The sequence below is a fragment of the Phyllobates terribilis genome, unplaced genomic scaffold (assembly GCF_046119375.1).
Source record: "Phyllobates terribilis strain yellow unplaced genomic scaffold, ASM4611937v1 Scaffold_8__6_contigs__length_399053987, whole genome shotgun sequence".
In the NCBI taxonomy this organism is placed as follows: domain Eukaryota; kingdom Metazoa; phylum Chordata; class Amphibia; order Anura; family Dendrobatidae; genus Phyllobates; species Phyllobates terribilis.
The window spans coordinates 17,863,380-17,885,110 of NW_027362768.1; positions in this window are offsets into that span (position 1 = coordinate 17,863,380).

Below are 21,731 nucleotides of genomic sequence, written 5' to 3' on the forward strand. Positions count from 1 at the left end.
ATGATCCCTGTGACACAATTCCTTCCAGTCCTTATCTTCCTGCCCGATAATACTCTGCACTGTTAGTTCAGGGAGTTTATCTGACCTGTGTTTAGTTTCTCTCCGGAACTGAATCCTATTCTGTTGCCTTCTGTCAGATCCAGATAACACACCACCTTTCTCTTCGGATTCAGCCAAATTACAATAACAAGTTTCTCACAATCCCCCTGGGGCTCTGCTAAAACACTCCCTGTCTCCTGTGATTGTATTAACCCCTCTAGTTGCTGGATGCTTCAGAAGCACAACACTTCCTGTCTCCTGTGCTTGTGTTATTTGTAACAGTTGCTGGATGCTTTTGAAGCAACAGCACTACTTCTGAATGTCTCATTTTGCCAAAGCCAAATACCATGAAGTATCAAAAACAAATCAGCTTTATGTAAAACATGACATACCAAAAAGAGACGAAAATTGCAGTGTCAAAAACGCGATAAAAGCAAGCTAAAAAATGCAATAAAAACACAAGTAACCTAATTTGTTTAATTGGTGCAGAAATGCTGGAGAAAATCTGTATTATCAAAAACTCACCAAATACTCATCGTGGGAATGTAGCCTAGCTTGAAAAAGGTTACTTTGTTTTTTCTTCAAGAACATATTTAATGGTCAGAATTACAATAATTTCCATTTTTTCCAGTATTTCTACCTTCTCATTAGGCAGCTGTGGATGTATGTTAGATTAATGGTATAGCAGAAAATTATGTCTCTAACCTGTTCATTAGTAGAGTGTGCCAGGAGCATCAGCACACTGCCTCTTTAAAATTAATATTAAGGATGGAGCTGTGGGACTGTTTATGCTGTAATAGCGGCAGATTACAGATCATACTGTGAGACTCGTACTCTGCCATGCTACTTCAGAAGGAGGAACTGATGTAAACTGAGACATTTTGGAATCAGTAAAAAAAGGATAGATTCAGTAAGATATATTAAGATATTATACTGTACATATTTTACAAGTTTCATCTTTGAAATATCCTACTAGTTTATGAAAATAAGATTAAATGAGTATGCAAAAGCAGCAAATAATATTTCCAGCTGCCAGTCATATGTAAGTACCTTCCTTACTTATGAGCGGAGCTGGAGTAGCCTATAGTTAATTATGTTATGAGTGGCGTATAGTCTATGCACCCTGATAATAGGTGTGATAACCTTGTGGGATACCTGTGACATGTCTTATAGTGTGATTACATCTCTGAGAACTCAGCAGTAGGTAACATGGTAATGGTAATTTGTTCAAAGCGCAGAAGAAAATATTTTTCAATAGATCTGGAAAACACAGTCAGTCAATATCCATCTGAAACGGCAATTTGTATAATTCCAAAAATACATTATTGTATTTAAGACTTTTTTCATTCTAACATTATAGTTCTCCTTTTATAAAAGATAATGTGCTATTATAAAAGTAATCACAAGCACTGTTGTCCACCAGTATTGTTTACAGAATGTAATGCTGTTCTTTCATGCTCTGATCTATGGAGATACAGGAGGAGGATGAGAGTCAGTTTAATGCCCCAGTTATGCAGATTTTGTTCCAGGGATAGGACATGTCTTTTAATCTAGCAAGATATGTTATTCTCTAGAACACATTGTTCTGCAGAAGATGAACTCTGTGTGATTGGATATTAGTGATGAGTCTGTCTTGTAGACATCAAGAGTTTGTTTGATAAGTGAATTTCCATAACAAAGCGAGTAAAAGCCAGGACAACTGAAGATCTTCAAATCTACAATCTTCTAATCCTTCTACAAATCTATTGTACTGAAGCAGAGACCTAGCTAAAGGTTTGGCTCAGGAGAGGGCAAAACTACAGAGTGGGCCTTTAACCAGGTAACTGTGGTGGCACACCCTTACAGTAGATATAAGAGAACCTCAGCAGATGACCGCGCTTTTACTTAAAAAAAAATCTCTACACAAAGACCAACACTGATATTACTGCCATATGGTGACCATATAGTGGTAAATATCAGATCTGCAGAACATTTAAGAGATTACAGTACAGTTATAGATGGTAACTTACAGCTGACGTTCTTTCTAGTGGAGTCATTCACTTTTCGCGTTTTCTCCCTCTGGCCCAGACCAACATGACAACTTCTTCCAGCCAGGACTCGGCTACAGAGATTACAACAAAGACATATATGGCTTCTCATATTTCCATCACCATCCATATCTATTCCCAACCTGCAAAAACTCCTTATCCTGCTGATACCCCAATACTGAGCCGCTGCTGCCGTATGTGTCCCTATTACTACAACTTCTGTGTGGTACTGTGTGTCCTCTAGATGGTAAAACAAACCTTTAGAATATAGAAATGCCGTGCGTAAGTGTCCTAGAAAACAATGCCTACATTTTGCCCCCTAGAAAGCAATAATGCTCTCTGTGTGCCACTATGACATTCACAATAACCTGAGTCCCCCTATAGCAATAAGTGCCCACTTAACATTTATTAATGTCCCGAGTCTTCCCCTTTACAGCTCTCCTCTAAACGGTATGATGCTCTCCTTTGCACAGTATAATACACCCACATTGTATAGTACGCTCCAAAGAGTATACTGATCCCTTAGTAGACCCAAAATTTTTGATTGCCCAAACACTGTATAATGGCCCCCACACTGCATAAGGGTCCCACATTAGCTCCCACACTGTATGATGGCCCTCTCACTGTATAATGGCCCCCTCACAGTAGTCTCCACTCTGTATGATGGCCTCATAAGTAGCCTCTAAATAGTATAATGCACTCCCCATAGTCCTCCATGCAATATAATGCACCCCCATAGTCCTCAATATAGTATAACACAATCCTCATAGTCCTCAATAAAGTATAATGCAATCCCCATAGTCCTCCATATAGTATAATGTATCCCATTGTCCTCCTTATAATATAATGCACTCCCCATAGTCCTCCATATAGTACAATGCACCCATATTGTCCTCAATATAGTATAATGCACCCCCATTGTCCTCCATATACTATAATGCACTCCCCATAGTCCTCCATATAGTGTAATTCACTCCCCATAGTCCTTTATATACTATAATGCACTCCCCATAGTCCTACATATAGTATAATGCACCCACATAGTGCTCAATTTAGTATAATGCACCACCCATAGTCCACGATATACTATAAAGCACTCCTCACAGTCCTCAATATAGTATAATTCACTTCCCATCATTCCTTATATACACCTTGACTACTGCAACCTTCTGCTCTGTGGCCTCTCTTCTAACACTCTCGCACCCCTCCAATCTATCCTAAACTCTGCTGCCCGACTAATTCACCAGTACCCCCGTTATTCCATGGCCTCTCCCCTTTGTCAATCACTGCACTGGCTCCCCATTACCCAGAGACTGCAGTACAAAACCCTAACCGTGGCATATAAAGTCATCCACAACCTGTCTCCTCCATACATCTGTGACCTAGTCTCCCGGTACTTACCTGCACGCAACCTGTGATCCTCATAAGATCTCCTTCTCTACTCCCCTTTTATCTCCTTTTCCCACAATCGCATACAAGATGTCTCCTGTGCATACCCCCTACTCTGGAACGCTCTACCCCAACACATCAGACTCACCATCTACCATGCAAACCTTCAAAAGGAATCTGAAGACCTACCACTTCCGGCAATCCTACAACCTACAGTAACCACTGCTCCACCATACCACTGCGCGACAAGTTGGGCCCCCATCTACTGTATCCTCACCCATCCCTGGTAGATTGTGAGTCCTCGAGGGCAGGGTACTCTCTGCTCCTATTCTAGTCAGCATCTTCTATTGTCTAATATTATTTTACTTGCTTTTATTATGTATACCTCTTTTTACATGTAAAGCGCCATGGAATAAATGGCGCTATAAAAATAAATTATAATAATAATAATGCACTCCCTATAGCCCTTAATATATTATAATGCACTCCCCATAGTCCTCAATATAGTATAATGGACTCCATGTAGTACTCAATATAGTATAATGTACTCCCCACAGTCCTCACTTTAGTATACTGCTCTCCCCATAGTCCTCCATATACTATAATGCACTCCCCGTAGTCCTCAGTATAGTATAATGCACTCCCAATAGTCCTCACTATAGCATAATGCACTCCCCATAGTCCTCACTATAGTATAATGCACTCCCCATAGTCCTCTACATTGTATAATGCACTCCTCATAGTCCTCAATACAGCAAAATGCACTCCCCATAAAAAAATATAATTCTCACCTCCCCTCCTTGTTCCCTCGCTTCTCCTGTCTCTGCAGCGAGCATTCTGAGGCACCCACACATCTTGGCAGAGCGGGTGCCATGTAGTGACATCATCGCGCCTGCCACGCTGAGACACACGAAGTAGAATGATGAGCTGATGCCCCCTCTTTTCAACTGTATCGGCATCCAGGATATAGGGGGATATATGAGGGCACATACTGCATATAGTGAGAAAACCCAAGACACAAACAAAATAAATAATATAAGAAATTATATATATATTATATATAAAAAATCGATCCAATGTTGTTCCTGAAAAGTCGGACCTGTGTCATACGAGTACAATGCGATTTTTCTCACCTTGCATCCGAATGACATGCATATGACATCCGTATGCAATGCAATTTTAACTTTAGCTTTTACATAGAGTAATTCTATATGTCATTTACTGATAGTTTTCAAAGTAAATATTCTTCAAAACATATATAGATAGGTAGATAGATAAATATAAATATGTGAGTAACATATATAATCTGTGTTTTGTGTGTGTAGCTTACAGTACAGGTACTGTATTTAATAAATAAATGAATGAAACAAATGGCGTGTGGTCCCCAAGAATTTTTATTAACCAGCTGAGGGAAAGCCGACAGCTGGGGGCAGATGTTTATAGCTTGGAAGAGGGTAATACACATGGAGCTTCTCAGGCTATTAATATCAGCTCATAGCTGTATACTTAGCCTTTATTGGTTATTAAAATGCCCCCCACCCCAAAAAAAAATGACGTGGGGTCAAAGTTCAAATCACCCCCTTTTGCTCCATTGATCTATCAGAATATACAGTAAATTAATCGAACCAGTAAACAGCGTAACGAAAAAAAATCAAAGCTCCAGAATTATGTTTTTGGCCTTCATAACTTTACAGTAAAATGCAATAAAAGGCAATCCAAACATCATATATACCCCAAAATAGTATCAGGGTATCAGTAAAAATGTCAGCTCAGGGCGCAAAAAATAAGCCCTCACACAGCCATATATCCCAAAAAATGAAAATGTTACGGATCTCGGAAAATGGCAACAAAAGCAAACTTTTTTTTTTCCTTACAAATGTCCGATTTTTTTAAAAAAAATAAAATAAAATCAACTATGCATGTTTGGTATCTGCATATTCGTATTGACCTGTAGAATCATATTGCCTGGTCAGTTTTTCCATATAGCGAACATAGTAAATAAAAAAAAATAATAAAAAAACAATTGTGGAATTGCACTTTTTTTGCAATTTCACTGCACTTGGATTTTTTTTCCCACTTTCCAGTACATCACATCATAAAATAATTTTATCCTTCAAAAGTACAACTTTTGAAGTCCTCATTCGGCTAAATTAATAGAAATGTAAAAAAGTTACGGCCCTTAAAAATGGTGAGAAAAAAGGGTTAATGTAGAGTTTTGGGGTAAATATTGTTCCATTGTACTCAGACATATTGCCAATTGTTGCACTGTATAATTTAAGTTTGACTCATTGATTCCAGTTGCAATTTTCTGCCCTTCAACCAGCCAGCATTGACATATTGGCGTAAAAACAAAACCCAATAACCAAAACCCAGAATTGAGCTTTTTTTCATTTGCAATTTCATAGCACTTGGAATTTTGCTCCCATTTTCCAAAAAATGATATGGTAAACTGAATGGTGTCATTCCAAACTACAAGTCATCTCAGCAAAAAAAATTGGTGTTAAATAAAGCCAGAGGCTCCGATTGCAGTAATGACAGACAGAGGCCCCAGGTAGAAGAAAGCAGAAGCTTTGAAACTAAAGCAAGGCTTTGTTTGCTCCACAGGAGCACTCTGTGGCCATGTAAAGGCACTGCGGGACAGAAGGGTGAGAGTGGGTGTCCCTCTGTTGGTTTGAACAGTGGTTGGGTATTGGTTGTGCACATGTCCAGTGTGGACTGCAGTTCAGTATCTAAGCTTGTTTCCTTTTTTGTTTTTGCATCAGCTGTGATGGAGACGAGGGCTAGTGAAGAAAGTCAGACAATCAGCTCCCTATAAGCACATCATTCCACATTTTGCTTGTATTGGAACAAATACGGAATGGAGCTTTCAGGATCGTGAAAAAGGGTCTCAGGCCAGGACCTTGGTTAAGATTTCTTAAGTAAATTACAATAGTAAATGTTATTAGTTTCTGTTAGAAAAAAACTGAAACTACTTTTTATGAGGTTGGACAACCACTTTAAATGTTAGATGACTGGCTATTTGCATCCATACTATTGAAAGCATATAGCAGACAGATTCACAAAGTCTCAATTAATCTCAATACTAAATCCATATTCAGGAAACTATTAAGCTCCCCTTAGTGGTCATTTTAGGCAGCCAGAAATGCAACAGCTTTGTGAAATGCACCAGTATATTTAAGGCTATGCAGTAGAGATGAATGTATTGATTTGCTACAAATTGCAAATTTAAACAATTTGCAAAAATGACCAGAACAATTTCACGCAATGATTAAGATCACAACAGTTAACAGACTAATGATATCAGATGCCTCCACGTGGGCTTCCCCATCATGCCATGCAGCTATCACCTCACCTGATCTAGCACTGTCAATCAGGGGTGATCACAAGCTCTATGAAAGATGAGTGCAGGTAAAGCAGTGGCCATTTTAGGATTTCCTGGCTGAGGGATAGGAAGTCAGGATGCACAGCTCATCATTACAGATAGGAATAGAAAAGCCTAAATGAGAGTGTGGCTTACTACTGCACTTCTCAAGAACATAGAAAATGTGAGTGGTAGTCTCAGTCTATGAATAATAATATTAAAGTAATAGGGAGGCGCTGGACCTGCAGAGTCTATGAGACTGTGAATTGATTGACCTGTGATATGCTGGAGCAACAGCACCTTAATAATATTAAAAATACCCCTCTGTCCTAGCTTTGTTAATGAAGAAAAAACATAAAACGAAGGCTTGCGTGTCAAAGAAAGTGTGCTTTCTGGTTTGTGAGATGGACAATCCATATATTTTTTTTAAGACAAAAAGAATATCTATATTCCAGAAATTTCAACGCGAATGTCTATCTCACAAAGTGTGCATGCTGTAAAAGAAATATATTTTTTTGTATACTTCCCTGCTGTAATAGTCCAATAGGAGATCGATATATGCCACCAGCAAGGCAGACAACTGCCCTCAAAAAGGGATAATTTTTGAACCATTTTAACAAAATAAGAAGCCTAAAGTTTGTTAGGCAAGTGTGATGTTAAATAGGCTGTTGGTTACTACAGGTTATCATCTGTTTTCCCCTAGACAAATTGATTGGGTTCACTTAGACATTAATAAGGTTGTGTTTGCATTGAAGAGCTCAAAAGGTGTTCTATACAGTTATAGGAGACCACAGAGTGTTATACACATATTTTCTGAGGAATTAGTGGCTTTTAGCATTGAAATTCATGGCAAATAAATTTGCTAAAATTCAAATTTTGGGGGAAAATTCAGCATAGTATCTTCTTATCTGAAGCACAAAAAATAATCTGTCCACATCTAAAGATGAAAGAATCAATTTATAGGACTCTGTCAGCCAGGTCAGAAATCTATGACCACTGGATGGGAGGCCTGGAAGTCTCCTTACCTCCTGGTATTTCCAAATCTTCTATTGTTTATCCGGAGTGACATAACATTGTGTGTGTGCCATGCTGTAATGATAATGATGGCGTCGCGCCAGCCTGGCTCATCAAAAAAAGATCTAAAAATGCCAGGAGGTAAGGAGATTCTCAAGCCTTCCGTCCAGAGGTCACAGATTTCAAACCTGGTCAATGGACCAAAGTGCGATTCTCCCATCTCTTGGTCCAACCCCTGTAATGACAAATTACTGAATAAATGAGCACTTAATTTTGGACCCATTTAAGTAAATCAAACAATATATGGCACTTAATAAAACGTACTTGAAAACATTGCAATTTAGTTAGTAATATAAGTAGTAATATATTTACATGTAGTAAACAGCTGTATGTGCATATTTGGGCACATTTAATGTATAAAATTCATACATTTTCTTATATGTTACGATGATGAAAATCTCAACAGTTGTAAAAAATGTGTGTGCTTGGAATAAAAAAGTTAAAGAAGCATTCTCATTAACTTTTTATGTCCACATCTGTGTATTTCTAACTGTGCTGTCAGTGTGTTAATATTCTCATCTACCATTGTGTTCTGTGGTATCCAGTGACGTTCCACTCCTCTTCTGAGTGACATCACTATCCCGATCACTTTTTTCTCAATATATGATCTGTAAGTCTTTTTTATTATGTGAGGCTATGGAGCCTTGTCCTGACACTCCATAGACTTACATTGTAAAAGCCACTTCCGGGTCACATAGAGCACAGTGTGACCCAGAGAGTCTGAAGACTTGGAGACGTCACTAGAAGGTGACCAAAGAAGAATTGGATAATGGAGATGGAGATTCGTGAGAATATTTAGACACTGACACCACAGTACATATACAGGATTAGGGAAATAAGTTCATGTAAGTGCTTTTTAAGAGTGAACTGGTTAAAGGTCAGAACGTAACTATCCATCCAGTCATGAGGTCCCACCAGCATTTGGCACTACATATCTACATACCATACAAATATGTTTGTAGAATTAGCATCTTTAAAAATAGAAATATTGATCTGACAAAAAGAATAATTATCTCTATTTTTATTTTGCATTTCTGACAGTGAAAAAATAGGACCTTGCATTATGTTGATAAATTAGGAGTAAAATGTAACACCAAATCTGACAATGAACTGTGAAGAAAGCGTCATTACTGGCAATTGTCTCTTGAATAACTATTTAACGGCAATTAGATCCTGACACAATACTAAAAAAAGATTTTGAAAGAAATAGAAGAGACAAACACGATGAGAGCAATAAAAAAAATCATCAGGGTCCTAAACATATTTACATACCACTAAAAACATACCATTAAAATGGGCTATAAGTTGCAAACTAAGACATTTGCAATGTTCCCATCTTTGTCTAGCTCTATAACAGTGCTTGGGATTAAAAATAATTCTACAAAAATATAACATTAAAACATTAATAAGACATAATAGTAATTACATTAAGGGGTGTCTTAAACAACACACAGCTCTGCAGTCTCCTTAATTCCTTGTTGCTTAAGTGGTGTGAGGTGGGCCACTCCACTTCGAGTGAAAGATCTGGTCACTCAAAAAGTATATGGTAACACATTTAAAGTCTATCATTGCTTGCTCTGTCATAGCTGTTAGAGTGAGAGCATCAATAGGAGAACTGCTCTGGAAAATTGTGCATACTGCTCAGCTGGTCCTTACCGAACTCGTGATTTCTGGCTCCCTGGTATCCTTTCTGAATTGATTTCAACCTGCAATGCTTTCTCATTTTCTATTTTATGCTACAAATCCCATGATATCTCAGCATTACATAGAGGGGTGAGGTCTGTACCATTTTTATCCAATGCTTTGCCTGCTGAGCACCGTAATGTAATTTTGTTTCTATTTCAATATTCTCTGAAGTAAGACAGGAGAGGGAGTGTGAACTATGATCTGTGTTTTTCAGTCAAAAACCACCTATGCACCCTAAATTACTTTTGATAATGATGATTTGGTCGATCATATGGCAATCAGTTATCTCGGCCGTCTCTCCCATACACAGGAGCGCTTGTTCTGCCAAGCCCTAGTTTTTTTTCTATTAGAGAGCTACCGCCTGATATCTCTGGCAGCAACTCTTCTCAGGAAAAACAAATCGGTAGTCCAAAATCAGACATGCCGATACTTAACTCCCCTGACAATAGCTATAGTTATGTTGGGCTCTACAATTTAAAAACTATCCCCTATAATTGCTTTGCTAAATCATAGAAGTAGTTCAGATTTACTCCACCAACTCAAAGAGAGAAATTAAGTCAACGAAGCCTAATTCAGAAGATTACTATTAGTGATGAGCGAGTACACTCCCTGACAGAAGCTATGTCGCTTATCCATGTTATGTTAATAAAATCTTTTAACCTGACGTTAAATTCATCCATTGGTTTTATAAATTATTCTTTTGAAAGCTGAAACACTCCCAAATTTGGTTTAGGTTAAGAAAATAAATTGTCATCAATGCTGAAATATTGATCATTTAATGAACACAGAATGGTCAGATTTCGGCAAGACAAAAGTTTTGTCGCCCACAGAAAGTAATGTGATATTCAAACAAATAATTATCTTAAAATACAAATATATGTTGCATAACATTGGTGAATGAAGTTCTGGTGCTATTAGAGTCATATTTAATATTTTGTGTGACTTGAAGGACTGCATCCATGCGGTTCAACAATGATTCATACAATTTATTAATGAAGTCATCAGGAATAGCAAAGAATGCCATCTTACATGCCTCCCAGAGTTCATCTAGATTCTTTGGTTTTGTCTTCCAAGCTTCCTCTTTCATCCTACCCCAAACATTCTCAATGATGTTTATGTCTGGTGACTGGGCTGGCCAGTCCTTGAGCACTTTGATCTTTTTTGCCTGGAGGAACTTTGTTGTAGAGATGGATGTATGAGATGGAGCACCATCCTGCTGCAGAATTTGACCCCTTTTATGATTTGGAATGTAAGAGGTAGCTAATATTTCTTGATATTTTAGGCTATTGATATTGCCTTCCACCTTGCAAATGTTTTGCACACTCCCATACTGAATGTAACCCCAGACCATGATCTTTCCACCACCAAATTTAACTGTTTTCTGGTATTTTGGATCCATACAGGCTCCAGTAGGGGTCTCCTGCAGTATTTGCGAGGACTGTGGTGTAATTCTACTGAAGATTCATCAGAGAAATCCACCTTCTGCCACTTTTCCAGCGTCCATCTGTTTAGCAGGCTGTGGGACTTTGCAAATGCCACACGGTTTTTTATTTGCCTTTTGTTTATTGCTGGCTTCTGGGCACTGATTTAACCATGGAGGCCATTTCGAGACAGAATCCTACAATCTGTTCTAGTTGACACAGGGACTTGAGGTGACCAGGCCTGTTGGAGCTCTGCTGCAGTGGAAGAGGGGCTTGCTTTGGATTATCTAACCAACAAACGTTCCTCCTGAGCAGTTGTCTTGCGGGGTCTGCTGGACTTGGACTTGTCAAACACATCTCCAGTCTCTTCCAAAACTTTTTTTAATTCTTTGTACTTGACACTGAATCACATTAAAGGTGCCAGCCACCTCTGCAGTGGATCTAGTCTTCAGCCTCTTGATAATCAAGGCTTTGGTCGCAGGGTGGAATTTTGGCAGTTCAAGTGAAGATCTGGGGTGCTGGGTTTCTTTTTATACACACCCACTAATTAATCGATCATTTACTGAGCACTGGTGAGGATGTAAACTAGGATTGGGTGCATTAAATGACCAGGCGACAAAACTTTTGTCTTGCCAAAATCTGACCATTCTGTGTTCATTAAATGATCAATATTTCAGCATTGATGCCAATTTATTTTCTTAACCGAAACCAAATTTGGGAGGGTTTCAGCTTTCAAAAGAGTAATTTATAAAACCAATGGATGAATTTAACGTCAGGTTATAAGCTTTTATTTACATAACATGGATAAGCGACATAACTTCTGTCAGGGAGTGTATGTTCTGTTAACCTTTTCGGCGAGTATGCTCGTGCCGAGCACAGAGTAGTTGCAGCTGCTCTGTGTTATGTTTGAATTGCTCCCGTGTGCATGATTTGCGACTGTTTGACAGCTTTAGTACATGTGAGGAATGTGTAAGAAATAGACATTCCTTACATGTACTAAAGATGTCAAACAGTCGCAAATCATGCACACGGGAGCGATTCAAACATATCACCGAGCAGCTGTAACTACTTGGTGCTCGGCCCGAGCATACTCGCCAAAAGGGTTAACAGAACATACTCGCTCATCACTAATTACTATCCAACATTGTGGTCTTATATATGGTAGATCAGAGATCTAGTGATTTAAGTAGCAAGAACAGGTAGAAACTAATACATGAAATTTCTTAATGTAACACATTGGAAACTTTTATTTTGAGTGAAGACTGTCTACGTTTTTTGGGTCCCTTTCTATTTATTAACCTGCTCATACTTGAAGTAAGGCTGCCTTAGCATTCCCCACCCCAACCTTATTATCAAATCACCCACCTAAATCAGATTGGATTTGACAGAAGATTAGCCCTAGCAGCCTACCTTACAAATAAAAGAGGTAATATCATTACACTTTCTCCCCAAGAAGACAAGCAAGTAGCATTAAAGACTCCTTACACATTACACAGCTGTCGGCCGAACTTTCAGCCTTCTGCTATCTACCTCAACTTCCCCCATACCCTAGTACGCTCAGCTCAGCAAAGCTGTGTTCTTTATTAGTGATGAGCGAACGTGCTCGCCACTGCTCGGTACACGCCCGAGCAGCACGTGCTCAAAAAGCTCGTGCTCGGCGAGTATTTCCAGGTTGCTCGGGCGGGAACTCGGATCCCCACTCTGCATGTTTGGCGTTCTTTAGAGAGCCAATGAACATGCAGGGATTGCTTGCCACTCACTGTAATGCCGTAGCCATGTTAGTTGGCAGGCCGCACAGCGTCATTAGGTCTATATAAGACCTGGCGCCGCTATGCTTGTCACAGTCTAACCCGGAATCAGGCAGAGTAGGGAGAGCTGCTGCTTGTTTAGAGTTAGTATAGGTATTCCACAACATATATCTATAATATCCATCTGAACTAACATTCCTTCTAAGGACTAATCCAGGTGCATATTTTCAGTGGTGAAGGTGATAGCAGGAGTTAGGCAGGCAGGAAGTGTATGTGGCAGACTGCAGTGCATATAATGCTAGAGTGTCCATATCACGTTCCTGCTGCTGCTGTTCTTACAGATATTTGTAGACATAGCCCCATATATCAGGGGCCAGGGCCAATTTTTTTTATCTTAATCCTGATTATTTGCTTAAAAAGAAATCCAGAGTACATTTGCTTGTTAGCACTGCAGAATACAGTCAGATCTTTTCCATATTACTGCGATAAAAATCCAGAAATTTGAACTGAACATGGAAAATATTGCCTTACATTTTCATTTTGTTGCAGTGTGTCAAGTCAAGCTATTCACACTAAGTCTCTGAGAAGAATAGTATTGCTAAACTACAGGCCTGCTATTTAAAACCGTGGTTCTCTGTCAGACGTATCTCACATATAAATGTGTTCCAAAATCAGCCATTTCTGCTTTCCATTTTGTTGCAGTGTGCTGGTTAAGCTATTCACACTAAGTCTCTGTGAAGTATAGTATTGGTAAATTAGAGGCCTGCTATTTAAAACTGTGGTTCTCTTTCAGACGTATCACATATATAACTGTGTTCCAAAATCAGCCATTTCTGCCTTCCATTTCGTTGCAGTGTGTCAGTCAAGATATTCACACTAGGTCTCTGTGAAGAATATTATTAGTAAATTACAGGCCAGCTATTTAAAACCATGGTTCTCTGTCAGATGTTTCACATATAACTGCGTTCCAAAATCAGCCATTTCTAGTGAACGTGGAAAAAATTGTCCTCCATTTAAAATGGGCAAGGTGCATGGCAAGGGACGGGGGAGTGGACTTGATGATGATGGTGCATGCAGAGGCCGAGGGCAAACTGAAATTGTGCCACAACAAACACCCACATCTTGTCGCCCGACCTTCCTGTCCCAATTACTAGGGGACCACAGCACACCACTATTGAACCCAGAGCAATGTCAAAAGGTTGTTGGTTGGATAGCAGATAATGCTTCCAGTCACTTTGCCGCCACCACTACCACCCTGTCTTCCACACGGTCAAGTCTCAGCATCCGTGAGTCTGTACTGCATATTCCTCACCCTGATCCTCCTTCCTCCCACCATGCCGAGTGCCCAGAGACAACTTATCCCACACTTGGACACTCAGAAGAGCTGTTCCCTTTTCCATTTGTAGATTCGGGCCTCTCGCCCGGCCATCTTCAAGGGAGTCAAGAAGAGAACGTGTGTAGCGAAGACCAAATATTTGAGCAGTCATGGTCACACGAAGGCAACAGTGGGAAAGTGAAATTACTGTCGTAAGAAGTGGATGATGATGATGATGAGACAATTGCCAGAAAGTCAGGAGGAGGACTAGGGAGCGGATGTGGAAGGCGAGGTGGTGGATAACATAGTAACTGAGCCAACCTGGCAGGGGGACATGCAGAGTGCGAACAGCAGCACACAGGGGGAGGGAGGCAGAGCACCACAACAGGCAGGAAGAAACAGTATGGTGGCTACAGACACAAGGCGGGAAAGCTTTCCCCGTAACACCAACACGAGGGAAGTTGCCAGTACAACTGTTAGGTATTCCCGAGTCTGGTTGTTTTTTAAAGACTCTGCAGATAACCCCAAAAAGGCCATTTGCACCACCTGCCAGGCCAGCATCAGCAGCGGTAGCAAAACTAGCAGCCTGACCACCAGTATGATCAGGCACATGGCAGCAAAGCACCCTACTCAGTGGGCCGAACCCCAGGGTCCAGAAACAGTGTCTGTGGGTGACACCACTGCTTCTTCTGCTGTTGTATGTGCACGCCAAACCCATGTCCATGGTGCATGCCAAAATGCCTCCCGCCCTGCATGTGTTGTTGCACACTCTTCACTAGCACCATCAGCAAGCACACCTACGTCCTTGTCCCGTTGCAGTGTTCAGTTGTCCCTACCCCAGTCTTTGGAATGCAAGTGCAAATACGCAGCCAATGCCCCACAGACCACACTACTAAATTCACACATTTCGGGAATGCTTGTGCTCGAAATGTTGCCTTTTAGTCTCGTGGAGACGGAAGCTTTCCGCAACCAGATGGCGACGGCCATCGTTCAGTACCTGGTCCCCAGCCACCACTATTTCTCCCGGTGTGCCCTCAACAACGCAGTTACTGGGAAAGTCCATGTAACCACGGACACATGGACAAGTGCTTGTGGGCAGGGACAGCACATCTTGCTGACGGCACACTGGGTTAACATAGTGGAAGCCGGGACCCATTCGGACCTTGAGACCGAACACATCCTCTCGACGTCGAGGATTGTGGGCCCTAGGTCAATCTGGGTTGCCCCCACATTCTACAGCTCCTGCACCTCCTCCTCCTCTTCAGCCTCCATCTCCAAAATGAGCACATCAGTCACAATCTGGAAGCACTGCAGCACTGCCTCCGCCAAGTGGCAACAGCCTGTGCTGAAGCTAATATGCTTAGGTGACAAACCACACAATGCTTAAGAGTTGTGGACAGCTCTGAAAGAGCAGGGAGATCTTTGGCTGACACCGCTGAACCTACAGCCAGGTATGGTCTTGGGTGACAGGGGCCGGAACCTGGTGGCAGCTCTGAAGCGAGGCGAGCTCACACAAGTACCATGCCTGGACCATGTGCTTAACCTCGTGGTTCAGCGGTTTCTCAAAACCTACCCAGATCTGTCGCATCTGCTTGTCAAAGTACGCCGTGTGTATGCCCATTTTAGAGAGTCGGCTACAGCTTCCGCCGCCCTTGCCGTGCTTCAGCAGTGTTTGCAGCTTCCAGCTCACCGATTGATGTGCGATGTCCCCACTTGTTGGATCTCTACATTGCAGATGTTGGGAAGGATTTGTGAGCAGAAGAGGGCAGTTGTAGGCTACCAGCATCAACACGGCCATCGGTATTCAGGTCAGACTCCACACATAAGACCTCAGGAGTGGACGTGGATGTCAAACATCTGTACCATACTCCAAAACTTTGAGAAGTCCACCAAGATGGTGAGCAGCGATGACGCCATAAATAGCATCACCATCCCACTTCTCTGTCTTCTGAAACACTCTCTGCTCACAATTAAAGAGGATGCATTGCATGCAGAGCACGAAGAGATGGAGCAAGGAATCATACAGGGTGATTCCACACAGTTCAGCCTCATCTCATCTTAACGTGGATTGGGTTACAATGAGGAGGAGGAAGAACAGGAGCTAGTTTCCGGCACTATAGACGGTAATACCTGCACAATTGTCATACTCTCTGTTCTGCTTTGATTGTCTGAAGACAGGAAGGAGGAGGAAGAGGAGGATGAGGAGGAGAGCATGGTTAGTCATCCTCTTTGTGAGGACATGGAAGTCCTGCCTCTTTTCAGTCTGGCACACATGGCTGAGTTTATGTTATGCTGCCTTTCCCATGACCCTTGCGTTGTTCCAAATTTTGGATGACTGTCATTACTGGTTGGTGACACTTCTAGACCCACGTTACAAAGAGAACTTTCTGCCTCTTATTCCCTTGCCAGACAGGCCTAATAAAATGGGGCAGTACCTGAATGCTCTTGTTGCGGAATTATTAAAAAAATTCCCATCTGAAAATACTGGTGGCAGAGGTCACAGTTCATTGGACAACCAAGGAGTTTGGGTAAGAGAGACACAAATGCAATCCAGCAGAGGTAGGGGAACACTGTCAAAGTTCTGGAACAGTTTTCTCAGACCCTCTCGTCGCACAGGCCCTGGGGTGCGGGGTACCCTCTCAATGAGGGAAAAGTTTCAGAAGATGCTGAGGGAGTACCTTGCCGACCGTACCAATGTCCTCCATGATTCCTCTGTGCCTTATAATTATTTGGTATCCAAGCTGGACACATGGCATGAACTGGTTCTCTACGCCTTGGAGGTCCTGGCCTGCCTTGCCGCTAGCGTTTTGTCAGATCGGGTTTTTAGTGCCGCTGGTGGAATTCTAACCAATAGGCGCATCCGCCTGTCAACTGAAAATGCTGACAGGCTGACTCATAAAAATCAACAAGGGCTGGACTGGGTCAGACTTCTCAACACCACAGAATGATAACAGCATAGTATAAACTCAAATACAGTGTCTTTTTTTTTTTTTAATAGTCAAACTCTATTCGCATGCATTTCTGTCTTGACACCCAGACATGGGTATAAGCTTTTGTCTATTTGCTCTTGTCCTCTTCCTTATCCTCACCCTCATCCTCCACCACTATATCACCACAATATCTACCCTATCACCATATCTACGTGTCTTGCAATGGGCATTGGAGTTACTCCAAATTTTTGGCAGACATTGCATTCACTACATAGGCAAACAGTATGAGAGACCCATTTCCTAATAATGGAAACATTATTTTCAGGAGGCCCTCTGACCTCTACGTCTCTTGCAAGGGACATTGGAGTTCCTCCAAATTTTTGGCAGCTGTTGCATTCACTACATAGGCAAACCGTATGGAGACCCACTCCTTTGTAAAGGGAACATGTCATCACTGTGGCACAGCTCTATGTGTCTTTAAATTGTTATTGGGATATTTCCTAAATTTTGGCAGCCATTGGACTCACTGCATACCCTGCAACTATATAGCAGACCCGCTCCTTTCTAATGGGAACATGTCATTACTGTGGCCCAGCTCTTTGTGTCTATAAATTGGTATTGGGGCTTTTTCCAAATTTTGGCAGCCCTTGCAGTCACTGCATGGGCATTACCACTATTGGAGATCCACTCCTTAATAATGGCAACATTTTTTTTACTGAGACCTTCCTCTATGTCTTTTCAAAGGGGTATTGGGGTGCGTCCAAATTTTTGGAAGCCCTTGCAGTCACTGCATACGCAATAACACTATAGGAGACCCACTCTTTAATAATGAGAACAACAAAGCATAGCCAACTGCTGGCCCTTTAAGAATAGTAAGGGTCATTTGATGGCCCTATAAAAGTAGTGTTTGTGACTTTCAGAGTCCCTCCTTCATAAATGAAACAGGATGTGTCTAATGATGTCTCACACACCACATGGCCAGATAAGGTAGTAAAATGTTAAAATGACATTTCCTGGTGAATGCATTTTTCATCATTGAAAGCAATGCAAAAGTGCAAAAACGCATAAAAAAACACTACGTGTGAACATAGCCCAAGGTGTGGAGGAGCATTTTTTTCTTTTTGGTTATTTATTTTGCCTTATATACAAGTCATAACCCTGGAAAGGAAGTTCCTTAACATTTTTCCCAGGAAAATCCATTTTGGTTTCGTTTTTGTATGTTTTATTGTGAGTCCGTAAAAGTGACGTAACACCTCTGACAACGTTGTTGACAGCAGTGACCTGAGAGTCAGAGATGCTTCCAGGGGTCTTCCCCATGCTGTTCCCATGTCATTTGAGCACTGTTTCCTTCAATTTGTTCTACTTTTAGGCCCTCAGCAGACCGTCGGGGGGGGGGGGGCGCCGGACAAATGCTCGAGCTTCCCATAGACTTACATTGGGCTCGTTACTCGGACCGAGCACTCAAGCATTCCAATTTGCTCGACCCTAGCAATGAGTACCAGAGCATTTTAGTGCTCGCTCATCACTATTCTTTATGATAGAGACATTGCCACACTGCTCTGTCAGTCTCTTATTTCCCATAAATTTAAAAGGATTGGTCACTGAAATATAGCAGGCTAGATCCTTCTTTCACTTGACATAATCTGTCAGGGAAGATTTAGAGGCCACATACAATTTAGACTGTGGACCAATCCCACTAATAATAGTGGGCTCAGTCGACTATAGGCTAATGTATGCGGGAGCCTTAATAATCACCACTCTCTCCCATGTTCTCCCGTTTACCCCCAGGCCATTTTCAATTTTTCGGTTTTGTTCTATCCTACACTTCTGATAACAGCGATAACTTTTTATTTTTCTGTTTTTTTTTATTTAAGTGGTGAAAAAAAAATACGGAAATTTTTATGAAAAATGTTTTTGCCTTTTGTCGCCATTTTTCAATGCCCATAACATTTTCATTTTTCGAGATATGGAGCTGTGTATTTTTGCGCCCCTAGCTTACCTATTTACTGATACCATTTTGGAGTGATACGATGCTTTGATCGCCTGTTATTGCATTTTATTGTAATGTTGCGGCGACCAAAAACAGTAATTTTGACATTTCCACCTTTCTTCTTGTTACGCTATTTATCGATGTGATTAATTTATTTGATATTTTAATAGCTCAGATGTTTCTGAAAGCAGCAATACCAATATGTGTATTTATTTTAATTGTTTTATTTTCAATGAGGCAAGGGGGGGGGTGATTTGAACTTTTGAGCTTTTTTTGTTTGATTTTTCATATTTTTAAAAACTTTTTTACTTTTTACTGTATTTAATAGTCCTCTCAGGGGACTTTAGGCTGTGATCATCTGAACGCTTTGGTTATACACAGTTCATTAGCAGACCCCCAGCTGTCATGACAACCCATCAGCGCTCCATGATCACGTCACAGGTTAACAGCCGCGGGCGCAGCACCGCTCCATCTATGGCTGTTAAAGGTACGTGATGGTTGATTAAATCACCCATCATGTGTGGAGAAAGATGCATTCTCAGAATGTGATCCTGCATCAAAGCCAGGGATACGACATATGAAATAAATATACAGTAAGTCATATGTCGTGAAAGGGTAAAAGGAACCTACAGGCAGGTAGTCCTAGCTTCTTATTGCCCCAAACTCATCTGTGAATAAGTCTGCTCAAACATCCAACACCACCTCCACCATCATTACTCACCCCGTGCACACTAGTAGATCACATCAATTCATTCCCCATCAAGCCCACCCAAAACCTCATGAGAACAACTGAACAAGTAATATTAAAAGTTTATTTCCTTTAATCTAAGAATGTATGAAATCCATTGCCACACTTCTGGTTGCCTCATCACAACACATTTTGGTAGGAGTTGGAGTGGCTCTTCACTACCACTATTGCAGTTGATGGTTAAACTGGTGTCATAGGTTTGGCACTGTTACTGCGGCCCTAGTATGTTTCCTTGATTCAGTACAAATAACGAATAGTGAGCTATAAATCCATCTTGCACTAAGTGAACAGGACAGCACTACCTGTCACTGAATGCAGATCAGAGAAGGTGATAAGCAGTGACTGTATCAGCACTAGTGCAAGACTGCAACAATAAAACTGATTTTCTATGTCCCACCCCTCGGTGACTTGAGGTAGCACCTTTGGTGGTTGCCTACCTTTGTCCCAGCCTTGCTGTCAGATCTTGTTATATTTACTTCAGTCTACCAAATAAACCCATTCACTACTATATAAACTTTAGGGGGAATCTGTCAGTAGGATCAATCTTATTCAGACATCGACTTGGGCAAGCAGGTAATAGAAAGTTGAATAAAATGATACCTCGATATATGCGATTTGATGTCTATTCTTGAGAAAGCCATGTTTTTCTTATATGTTTATTTGTCCTACTTATTTCTTAACTTCACTACTAAAGCAGGTCACTGATCCTTCTCTCACTAAACTCTACTAAATATAGCAACTAGGTTTATTCTCTATGCTAACGGATTTCTATAGTACTCTACTGCAGTTTTGATTTACCATGGAAAGTCTGAGTTTGCATCTGTAATACGCATGCAAAAATGCACCCATATTAATGCCATTTCCAAATATCCTTGGTCATTTAATCAAGGTTAGGCTATGTTTACATTCAAGAAGAGCTCTAGTCGAGAAAGGGTTACAATTTTAACCTAGAAAACTTAGTTGTAATGTATGCATTTACTTCAATGAGAGAAATTGAGTCAAAAGGTTGAACATTTCAACTTTGTTACAATATCTTTCCGTCAGTGCCTTTCTTTTTTTGCTAAACACATACGGTAAGCATGGTCGGCTGTGTGACAGTTATTACACCAAACAAAATATAATTCTAATCTAACTATAATCTACATCTAAAAATTAGAAAGCTGAAGTTTTGCAAACATTCATGTGCTTTCACTATTTTCACCTCTATATTTAATATTAGAACAATTCAAAAAATCTCCTTACTGGCGAAAGAGAACAAAAAAAAGAGATTTTTCCCAGGAGAGGGTAGATAAACACACATCACATCTAAAATCCATTCTGCTCCTTGCAATGTGCGCGAACACAATCTCATGCTGTAATTTTGATTGGCTGCTTGATCTGCTCTATTCAGTAGACACTTTGTTTCTGGATGGATTGTCCCTTTTCCTACTGTGACATCTGCTCACTTGGTGAATTGCCTCTCTTGGTCTTTCTTTTTCACTGTTGTGTCTGTAGGTAAAAGTAAAATAAATCTTTGTTCAGAATATCTTGCTTCTTTTCTGCAGTCTGTTTTATTTTTATTCTCCCTTCTACTGTGCTGCTTTTATGATGTTCTTTCAATTGTTTTTTTTTATTTTTTTGCTTTACCATAATCTTTTTACCATTTGGTTTCTTTTGTATCATCTTTTTTCTATCAAGCCACAATATCTGTTTAATTGTTAAATCTTCTTAAAATGACAGATTACAGCATAAGTAAAAGGGCAATTACTATGAGACCTCAATCCTTTTGGGGCATTCATATCTCCAGTCCTGGACATAACTTCTTATGATCCTAATTGTAGCTAAAGCAAAGAGTTTGGGTTTTTTGTTTGGTGGAAGTTGGGCAACCTTTTACTAAACATATTGTGGTGGCATTCCCCTTCAGGAGTGTGGGTACCATCACAGTGGTCTTAGTGGTTCTAGGTGTCAGAATTATTCCCCACTCAGTAATGATGAAGTGAATGCAGATGACAGTTCAACAACTT